The 9,139-nt window shown below is 40.2% G+C and overlaps 1 pseudogene; it reads left to right on the plus strand.

The window, feature by feature from the left end:
• Positions 1 to 1,997: 1,997 nt before the first annotated feature.
• Positions 1,998 to 8,820, plus strand: LOC124648136 (annotated as a pseudogene).
• The last annotated feature ends 319 nt before the right edge of the window (positions 8,821 to 9,139 follow it).

Raw genomic sequence — 9,139 nt, forward strand, 5'->3', positions numbered from 1 at the left:
AATAGATAAGTATAACCTGTTAATTGTTCTCTGACCAAGAACGAAGTTTGCCATCACCAACTATGATTTCTTATGCACCTTTATTTGTGATTACCTTATACTTGTTTCAAGTTCGATTATATGAGGAAGTTGTTTACTAGAATGTCTTGTGTGAATGAATATGATGCTTGTTGTCCGTATTTTATTTATCGACTCTTCACTCCATAAACATGTGGTCCTGTTTACCGAGTTCAGTTTCGCTTGGGGACAAGCGAAGTCTAAGCTTGGGGGAGTTGATACGTCCAATTTGCATCACTATTTTATATCATAATTTGCTGTTATTCATTGATATATTTCATATTTGGAGATGATACTTATGTTATTTCATCTATTTTGCATGATTCATGATTATTGGAGGATCGCGCACCGGAGTCAGGATTCTGCTGGAAAAAGCGCCGTCAGAATGCAATATTTCGGAAGATCAACAATTGACGAAAGTTATATGAAAAATCCTATTTTTTCAGAAGATGACGAGAGCCAGAAGGAGGAGCCGAGGAGGGCCACCATGGGCCCCCTCACAGGCCGGCGCGGGCCCTGCCCTGGCCGCGCCGCCTTGTGGGGAGGGGGCCCACAGCCCCCTCTGGCCTCCTCTCCTTCACGTATTTCTTCGTCCCGAAAACCTAAGCTCCAGGAAGTAAGTCGCGAAGAGTCACAGCCGCCTCTGCGGGGCGGAGAACACCAGAGAGAAAAGAGCTCTCCGGCAGGCTGAGATCCGCCGGGGAAATTCCCTCCCGGAGGGGGAAATCGACGCCATCGTCATCGCCATCGAGCTGGACATCATCTCCATCACCACCATCATCATCTCCATCATCATCACCGCCGTCTCCACCGCTGCACATCGTCACCGCTGTAACAATTTGGGTTTGATCTTGATTGTTTGATAGGGAATCTCTCCCGGTGTTGATTTCTACTTGTTATTGATGCTATTGAGTGAAACCGTTGGACCAAGGTTTATGTTCAGATTGTTATTCATCATCATATCACCTCTGATCATGTTCCATATGATGTCTCGTGAGTAGTTTGTTTAGTTCTTGAGGACATGGGTGAAGTCTAAATGTTAGTAGTGAAGTATGGTTGAGTAATATTCAATGTTATGATATTTAAGTTGTGGTGTTATTCTTCTAGTGGTGTCGTGTGAACGTCGACTACACGACACTTCACCTTTATGGGCCTAGGGGAATGCATCTTGTACTCGTTTGCCAATTGCGGGGTTGCCGGAGTGACAGAAACCTAAACCCCCGTTGGTATATCGATGCAGGAGGGATAGCAGGATCTCAGAGTTTAAGGCTGTGGTTAGATTTATCTTAATTACTTTCTTGTAGTTGTGGATGCTTGCAAGGGGTATAATCACAAGTATGTATTAGTCCTAGGAAGGGCGGTACATTAGTATAGGTTCACCCATACAACACTTATCAAAACAATGAAGATTAATTAGCCGTATGTAGCGAAAGCACTAGACTAAAATCCCGTGTGTCCTCGAGAACGTTTGGTCATTATAAGTAAACAAACCGGCTTGTCCTTTGTGCTAAAAAGGATTGGGCCACTCGCTGCAATTATTACTCTCGCACTTTACTTACTCGTACTTTATTCATCTGGTACATCAAAACCCCCTGAATACTTGTCTGTGAGCATTTACAGTGAATCCTTCATCGCAACTGCTTGTCAACACCTTCTGCTCCTCGTTGGGATCGACATTCTTACTTATCGAAGATACTACGATACACCCCCTATACTTGTGGGTCATCAAGAACTTCAGAGTTTACTAGGAAAAAAAACCGTGCGCTGCTACGGTCGAACAAATTTAGGCGTACATATACAAATAATATATTTGTTCGTTAAAGTTGAACAAAATAAATAAGTGTATGATAAATGGTGGGTCTAATTCTTACTACGACGAAATTGATGTACTGTTCCTCGAGCATCTTGTTGTTTTTGCCCAAGTGAACTCTTCTCTTCCTATTTGAACTTCTGGTTATAAGGAAAGAACTGGCCACGAAATGCTAATCGTGCCTTGGTAGCCCCTTGTGATGCTTTAGATGACTTTGGCATCGGTTCACTGTTCTACTTTAGTTGCCTTCCATTGTTATAGATAGTTTACGTAGCCCTTTTGCTTTTGGAGTTGATTCTTGCTCTCCTCGTACTCCTAGCAAAGATGCCTACAGGTATTCAGTGACGATCACAAAAGGCAAGGAAAGACACAGACTTGCAGTCACCTAAACTCCATCCTTCCTCCCACGACCCTTCAACACCCACCCCCACCTAATTCTGCACGACCAGCAGCGGCCATGGCGGAGCTTGGTGGCATGCTTGCCGCTGCCATCCTCAAGGTGGTGAGCGACCAGATCGGTTCAGCGATCGGAGGTCAGATCACCCTGCAGAAGAACTTCGACAAGGATTTGAGGAAGATGAAGATGGCTCTGGAATCTGTCGAGGCCTTGCTCAAGGTCGCCGAGAGGCGGTCCATCACTGATGAACCGACGCTTCTGTGGCTGAAGCGGCTCAAGGACGCCATGTACGCCATCTCGGACATGATTGATGACTTCGAGGCCGATACAGAACCAATCACTCAGCCGTCTCCACGGAAGGTATGTGTGCGGTACAGAAATCCCAGTTCATTGTACTTCGTGGTTACTCTTGAAACTAAAGACATGGTCATCACTTCTTTCTATAGAAAAACTCTCCTCGCCATGTAGTTTTGTGATTTATCCGTGTAGTTTTGGTTTCTAATCTTGCTGGAGCTAATGAAATATCAAATGTTTGTACTAGGACCCATGTATTTTGTGCAGTAGGTTAATTTATGTATTTTCACATGGCCTTATGTGTTTTAGGTTTCAGTTTTTAAGACTTTTCATTTCTGAATCTACTTTTCTTATACTTTTGTAACAATAGCATATGTTATGTATATTTCAAAACTAAACAAAATTTGTTCTGATAGAAACAAAGAGGGTATGACTCTTAATGTTTTAACCTAATCTCCTATTGGGCTAAATGCAGTTGTACACTGCTTGCCATTTCACCCTGTACTAACGAATAAACTCTCTTGCAGTTATCCTTCAAAAAATATTTGGCAATTATGATCCCTTGTATCACAGTCGTTCCCAAGATTACAATGGCCAATAAGATGGAGAAGATGAGGGGGGATCTGGAGGTGATAACTGACCAACACAAAAAATTCAGATTAACAGAAGGCACTAGTGCCAATGAGCCGAAGGTCACCGACATACGGGAAACATCGTCAATCATGGAGACACAAATTGTTGGGAGGACTGAGGAGAAAGAGGAAATATTGTCTTCTTTATTTGATAGCATGACAGAAGAGATCACAATCCTTCCTATATATGGCATTGGGGGACTTGGCAAGACAACCTTGGCCAAAATGATTTGCAATAATACTCAGTTCAACAAATACTCTCAGGTGTGGGTCTATGTGTCCCAGACATTTGATCTGAAGAAAATTGGAAACTCTATCATATCACAACTATCAGAGAAAGGGAAGGAGAGTGTGTACAGTGAAATTCAGATGATACACAAATCCCTTGAAAAGCTTCTTGCTGGTAAGAAGATTCTTATTGTATTAGATGACCTCTGGGAGGGCAATGATTTTCATCTGGAAAGCCTGACCAATATGCTAAAGGTTGGGAAGGACAGTAATGTGGTTGTTATTGTAACCACACGAGATGAGGACATTGCAAAGAAAATCTCTACCATCAAACCATACAAATTAGCACCATTGACTGATGACATCTGTTGGTCTATAATAAAGCAAAAGAGCGTATTTGAATCTAGAGATGATAAAGAAGAATTAGAGAAGATAGGGAAGGTCATTGCAATGAAGTGTGCTGGTGTGGCTTTAGCAGCTAAATCACTTGGTCACATGCTGCAATCTATGAAGTTTAGTGAATGGAAATCAATTAGAGACAGTGATATATGGAATGTATCTTCTTTCAAAGATACATCTTCCTCACAAGTGCTTGCGTCTCTGAAGTTGAGCTATAGTGTCATGCCTTCATATTTGAAGCTCTGCTTTGCCTATTGTGCAATATTTCCAAAAGGTCACAAGATAATTAAAGATGATCTTATTCGCCAATGGGTCTCTCTTGGTTTCTCTACTTGGCAACTTGGTGAGAGATACATTAGTCAGCTTTTGGGATTCTCTTTCCTTGAACATTCGAAGTCACCATTGGTGAGTTTATGCATACCCTATGTGATAGAACAATTTTGTTATTTTATTTGAATCATTGTGATGCAACGAAAGCATATAGTACCAAAAGTAGTGATGGCTAGTAGCAAAAGGTAATGTTGTAGGGAATGTCCACCCTAAATTGTGAAGTTAAACTGCACCCACATTTAACATATAAATTTCCATAGATAGTCTCCTATCTTATAGAGCTGGGTCCATCAATCGTGAGTCCATAAGTGGTTTGCCATGTGGAAATGTTACTACTAGAGGTACCACAAAAAATACTACTCCCGCTGATTCATATTAATTGTCACTAATATGGATCTATCTAGAACTAAAGTATGTTTAGATACATCCATATTAACGACAGTTAATATAGATCGGAGGGAGTATATTTATTATATATTACAAACATATAAATAAAGTAGTAGTGGAAAAATATTTTCTCGGCTGACCCTATTGATTTCCAAAAGTAAAAAAGGAATAGATGTAGTGCTAACTTGGGAAATTTATGAGAAATCCTCACATTCCTTAGCAGTCAAAGCCTATTCCTGGTCGTGAAAAATACATACATTTTTTGCAATGAAACAACTCTATTATTTTCACTTTTGTATGAATGATGCTTTTACTATCAAGCCGAAACATGACATTATACTGAAAACTGCAAAACAAATAGTTCAAGGTTATAGTGCATGCCCTTCTGCAAATAAGGATCAATTTAGAATGTTGCAATTTTGTGGGATTAGTAATCCAATTCTATTGGTATATATGAATTCCAGATCCACATATTATATGCCACTAGGATTATTTATAATTTGAGACTACAATCGTACATGAAACCGACAAACCACGTACTGCCACTTACACTTGTTTGGATACAGTGTTTCAACACAACTGGTTTACCTTAATACCAGCAACCGTATAACTAACAAAATCTCTTTTGGATGCAGCATTTAAAACACGGATAAGGAAAAATTGGTTTCCACAATCCAAACAACTAAAGTTTTGGTAAATGGATATTCATCGTCCTTCTGAAAACGCGGTTATAGGAAACTAATTACAGCTACCCCAAATATTGTTTCTCAACAAAATTTCCAAATAGGATTTCCATCTGCTTATTCTTAATAACCGAGTAATTAGTAATACTGGTTTTCAGGAAATTATTACCGAAACGAGTTTTCTTAAAATCTAGCGCAAAAACTTTCTATCCAAACACGCACTTGGTTTGCCCTGGAACAGTATGTAGAGCTTAAGAAACCAATAGGGTCGCCAGATCTGGTCTATTTCCACTCTGACCAGCGATCTGGTCTGGATTTTAAACTGTAGTCAAAACACAGTGGCTTGATCTAGTATAATATTACAAGGAAAAGTACATTTCTGATTCGTTAACTATTCCTGAATAATAAATCATATAATTTAATTCTTAACTTTCCAAACTATCTAGATTTTTCTTTCACGATGACGTAGCGAAGGTTTCTGCATACGAGCCTAACTAGCACTAGGAATCTGACATAAATCTTTGTGTTGCTTTTTTATGCCTTCACATTTTAAAAGAAATTCTGATTTATCATAGATGATTTTTCTCTAGTCTACGTAAATTATTTATGAGTTTTCTAGACTTGTTTCATCGTATGATTACTTTTCATTCTTTGGTTTCTTAGGATTTTTCAGAATTTTGGAACTATCTAATTTTTTCAATATGATGTTAATTGACTGCCATGCATTGAGAAACACCATCGCGTCATCCAAAACTGCTTTGCACTTGTCCGAGAAATGAATTATGTTTGCTGGCGACACTTAAGCACATACTTATCTAATTTTACAGTTTTTGAAAAAATCTACACTTGCGAAACAGCAGAGAAGCACAAGTAGAAATTACTATTCAATAACAAATTTAATTCACAAATTGTCTTAAATGTAAGAAACCCACAAATCTGACTGTAAAATGATTTTCTTGCAGACTATCAAACTGTATGATGAAGATATTACATTGGTGACCATGCATGATCTGGTACATGACTTAGCAAGATTAGTCATGGACGATGAGATTCTTGTGGTTGGCAAAGGCGGAAACACTGAGGGAAGCTGGTACCATTATGCATTGCTTGATGATTGTAGTAAGCCATTGGGCTTGGAGTCATCCAAGATAAGGGCACTCCGTTTTGTGGACTGTGACAAAATTGAACTTCACCATGCTGCATTTTCATCTGCCAAGTCCTTGCGTGTCCTTGACTTAAGCGAGTGCATCATACATAAGTTGCCAGATTCTATTGGTTTATTGAAGCAGCTGAGGTATCTTAATGCTCCTAGAGTCCAAGATGCAGTCATTCCGAATGATATCAGCACGCTCTCAAAGTTAATGTACCTCAACCTTCATGGGTCTTCTAAAATCTTGGCTTTACCAAAATCCATTGGAAAAATTGAAGGTCTGGCATATCTTGATTTGTCCGGTTGTTCAGAAATTGCAAAGTTGCCAGAATCATTCGGGAGGCTAAAAGAATTAGTGCATCTTGATTTGTCAAATTGCTCTTGTATTGGAGGTATATCAGAGTTCTTGGGCAGCCTCACAAAACTGAAATATTTGAACTTATCTCACTGCAAAAAAATTGGAGAGATGCCAGAAGCTCTGGGCGCCCTATCCAAACTAGATTATTTGAACTTATCATTCAGCTCATATCTTGAAAGTTGCCAGGAAGCAGAAGTTTTGGGCACCCTGAACAAACTTGAGTATCTGAACTTATCTTCAGAGGAGTGTGATCTTCGAAAGCTCCCCGAAGCTTTGGGCAGTTTCATTCAACTCAAGTACTTAAACTTGTCAGGTTGTGAGAGAATGTCAGAATTGCCGAGGTCATTTCGGAGTCTAAAAAATTTGGTGCATCTTGATCTATCAAGCTGTCGTAGGATTTATTGTCTAGATGAAGCTTTGGCTGGTCTTTCCAATCTGCAACATTTGAATTTACGGGGTACACGTATCAAGTTGCTGCCACAAAATGTGACCAAACTCAGGTATTTGAATGTGTCTTGGCTGATTAATGAATATACCGTGGACAGTCTCATCAACTATATATGCAGTAATCTTTCCAATCTGGAGCATTTGGACTTGTCTAATAATCGTATGAGCAGTATACCTGAAAGTATTTGTAACCTGAGAAAACTGCATACATTGAACCTCGCAAAATGCCGGTCTCTTGAAAAGATACCAGGTAGTATACGTACAATGGATAGTTTGAAGTTTCTTGATATAAGTGATTGTTGGGGAATCTCCAAAGCCCCTCGGGTTGGTAGCACTGCAATATCGTTACCACACTTTGGGGTGCAGCCTGGTGATGGCCACTCTAGCAGCAACCTCGTCTTGCTACAACACATAGATCCTGTGGTGCTCAAGTTGACTGGACTTGAAAATGTGAAGTCCGTAGAAGAGGCCCAGCGTATAAATTTGATGGGGAAGAAAAAACTTGAGGACTTGACACTGGAGTGGACTCCAGATGCTGAGAGGTTTGTGGATCACAAAATTTTGATGGAAAATCTGGTTCCACCGAGCACATTGAAGATGTTGGAGATATGCGAGTCATGGCGGTGTCAGCTTTCCAGCCTGGCTAGCACTGGACCAACTGCCAAACCTAGAGTGGCTGGTTCTCAGAGGCATGGCAAACCTGGAAGAGTGGACCACGTCACACTCCAGTGGTGAGCAGCACGTGCTTGCACAGTTGGAAATTAATGATTGCCCCATGTTAAGGATTAAACCGCTTCCACCTAAAGCTAGAAAGTGGGCGATATCAAAGAGTGATAATGTGCTATCATCATGGGAAGGGTATACTGGACCACACACCAATGCCACCTTCTCCTTTTCTCCTGTAACTACTGAGCTGTCAGTTGAAAACAGCAACATACCTCTGCACCAGTGGAGCTTGCTTCAACACTTCCCTGGCCTCGCTTATTTGCATATTAAAAGCACAGTCGATCTGACCGGCTCACCAGAGGTCACCCAACATCTCTCCTCTCTGGAGAGTCTAACACTAGAAGACAAATACTTGGAAGAGCTGCCAAAATGGCTGAACGAGAACAACTGGCAACTCAAAGAGCTACAACTGCTGGGTTGCAGCAACATGGCATCACTACCGCACTGGTTAGGAGAATTAACCTCCCTCGAAGAACTTATCCTGCGGAACTGTGATGTCTTGTCTTCTTTGCCACAAAGCATACAACAACTCACCCGTCTCAAGAAACTAAAGATTAGAGGCTGCCCTGAATTAAATCACTTGGGTGAAAGGGCATGTCTCCTGCCCAGCTCTCTGGTGATTCTTGAAATCTGGAATTGTAAGGGTATCAAGTGTTTGCCTGAGGGCATGGAACAACTCACCAATCTCCAAACACTAGATATTTATGATTGCCCTGACTTAAAGCAGTGGTGCGAATTAGAGGAGAACATGATGAAGCTGGCTCACATAAAAATCAAGGTACGTGTCCTACCAAAGCTGTCTCTCTGTAGTACTAATCTTATTTTATTTTTACGTACTCTTTCTCCTTTTCTTATATTAGAATTTACGCTGTCTTGCATTTACTACAAAGGGTTCATTCATGCACAAATGTCTACATATTAATCTATTTTTCCTTGCAATTTTCCTTTTGTTAAACACCACTTTGCTTTGAATAGTAGAGCAGTAAAAAATGGACGAAATATCTGGTTTAGTACATCTAGTGATAATAACCACTAGCATTGTGAAGATCTGGCATAGTAACACCTTTGTAGTACCGGCTAATTAACGAACTGTCATTATTTATTTTGCAGTACATTCGGAATGCGATTTTTTTTTAAATAATACACATTTTTTTGTTTATTTCAAAAATAATACTCGGTTTTGAGATATTTCAGAAATAATACACTGTCGGGTTCAGGAAACCCGAAATTTGAAACTCGGG

Source organism: Lolium rigidum, chromosome 4 (genome assembly GCF_022539505.1).
Source record: "Lolium rigidum isolate FL_2022 chromosome 4, APGP_CSIRO_Lrig_0.1, whole genome shotgun sequence".
Taxonomy (NCBI): Eukaryota; Viridiplantae; Streptophyta; class Magnoliopsida; order Poales; family Poaceae; genus Lolium; species Lolium rigidum.